The sequence below is a fragment of the Miscanthus floridulus genome, chromosome 14 (assembly GCF_019320115.1).
Source record: "Miscanthus floridulus cultivar M001 chromosome 14, ASM1932011v1, whole genome shotgun sequence".
NCBI lineage: Eukaryota > Viridiplantae > Streptophyta > Magnoliopsida > Poales > Poaceae > Miscanthus > Miscanthus floridulus.
In genome coordinates this window covers 65,442,953-65,445,501 of record NC_089593.1, presented here as the reverse complement: position 1 = coordinate 65,445,501, position 2,549 = coordinate 65,442,953, and positions in this window count along the sequence as shown.

Genomic DNA, 2,549 nt, shown 5'->3' with positions numbered 1-2,549 from the left:
GATCTCCTCGAACTCATGATCGTCTATGGTCTCTATCTCCACCAACTCGTTCTCTACATGTATACGATGATGATGCAACACTTAGCATTTAGGCAACAACAACTCTTAAAATAAGAATACGCATACTAAGCTACTAAGCTAGCTCTAATGACTAAGGTACTAAGCTAACTACCATCTTCATCAAGCAAAGTGTTGGGTTCAACTAACAAACTCTTAGCTTGGCAATTTAAGGATATATCTTTATTTCTACTAGTGATTTCATGTATATTGAAACAAAGAGCATTTAACTACCCTAGTGCTTAGTCTATTCTAAAGCTACAAAAATTATAGTGAACACATAATAATATAATGAAACTGCTGTAAAAATTTTAGGATCAAAACTATCACCAATTCACCACAAAAATTCCTACAATAATCAACTTAATAATATTAAGCATTCTCATACTATTTAATAGCTCCTAGTGTCAATACATATAAACATGAACTAAATATACCAACAAATAGATCACCACTTTAGAAACCTAACAAAATTTGTTTCACAATTTTTGGACACCTACATGATTTTATATTAATTACAAAAGATCAGCTCAGAAATTAAATTAGAAAACTATATCTAATTCCTTTGGAAAATGAAAAGTGAATCTCCTGCACGGCCCACACGTGCGGCCCGCGCGACACAACGCCCATGCAGTGGCCCGCTTCCACAGCCCACTCGCGAGGTGCCTATGCGCTGGTGCTTTATGCAAAAGAGGCCTCAAACTTCTTCTAAATCACAACCAAGTACTTATATTATTTCCCCCTCTCACAGGCCTTCTCACTTAACCCCCCAACCTTTCTCTAATTCACCTGCATGCACCCCTAGCGACTCAGTGCATGGCGGCACGGCGGGCGGTGACATGGCGCGACCATGCTGGCCACCAGAGGCTCACGCTGGCCCATCGATCGGGCAACCTTCAACTACGGTCCAACCGCCTACACCAAACAGCAACACAGGGTGGCGGGACGCACTGAAGCGAGCTGTAGCGACGCACGGCTATCTGTGGTGGCGGTGCACCCGCTCCGATGAGTAGGGGCTGCCACGAACCTAATTGGCTAGTGAGTGAGCATTAGGAGACTACCGTGGACCAGGACGAGGTGACGTTTGGGGTGGAGGATGGCGGAGGAAGGGTGGCCACGTGCGCTGAGCCGTGCGGCGGCGCACCGCGGTGGCACGGTCACGTCAGCGATGACAGAGAGGCGGTAGCGGTTCCTCTAGCGTGCGCAAGGTGGAGAGGGAGGCAAGCCGAAGCTAGTAGTGTAGGTAAATTGGTTCGGGGTGGCGGTAGGAGGGCTGCCATCGGCACCTATGATCATGGCCTTATCGGCCCTACAGAGGGGAAAGCTCCAAATTGGAGCTTGGTAGTGCGTGCTTCATGGCTGGGTGGGGTTGGGCAGCTGGAGAACTCACTAGCAGGGCCATAGACGGGCAGAATTGATTGGAGATGACCTCTCGCTGTCTAACGTGCTGGCGCGGCTCCGACGGTGGCAATAGAAGGAAAGAGGGATGGGCCTGAGCTTTGGCTGTCCTCACCTTGGCAGCTAGTAGTCAGCCGGACTCACGACCATGCCTGTGCACTCGCTACACGACATGCTACAAGACCACGTGCGTACATAGGGAGACAAGTAGGGGAGCGGCCTGCACAGCCACAGCGCCATTATGGCGAGATGACGGCGTGAGCGCAGCCGGGACAGCCCACGTGCCCGCGGTGGCAGAGCGAGCGGCAGCAGCGTAGCATGGTGTCGTGGTGGCATTGGTAGCGCCAACATGAGGCAAGGTAGCAGTGCGCGGACACGATGACGAGGTGATGGCGTCGACAGTGGCTTCATTGTGGCACGGGGAGGGGCAGGGGTAGCAGCACCGCATGGCGGGCCAGCGGCGGTCGAGCCACAGCCAGGCTAGAGGCATCCATGTATGGCCATGAATGGCAGCGCACGTGCGGCAGCACACGCACGCACGACCAGCGTGGTGATGCCAAGCGCCCGTGCTTGGTGACCGTGTCCACCCGGCGAGCCAGCCTGAGAACGTATCGTGCACGCATTTTAAAGTGCCCATAACAACTAAACGGTTGCTTTAGGAACCAAATCATCTTCACCATGCTCAAGATGGCATGTGAGGCTACCAACCCGAGCTAAAACACGACACCACCTCCTAACTCGATTTCACAAAATAAACCGCCAAACATTGCATTGTCTTGTTGTTTATAAACTTGAAAATATTCTAAGTCTTTGAGCTGAACTTGATTCTAAGTTGCATTTCTAGGCTATTAGAAATGTTGCTAGCAATGTTATTTTTCTACGGCAAGTATTTCATTGTCATCTACAAATTTCATATTCCAAACTTTATTTAAGTGTTACATATATGTTCTATAGTGTTTTTGTTCAATAAAAAATAGTTTTAAATCCTACTTGATACATATGAGTTATGGAATAACTTCTCATTTAATATTTTTATTGATCATCTTATGTTATAAAAATATTATCTACACATTCCATCATATGCATTATCATAT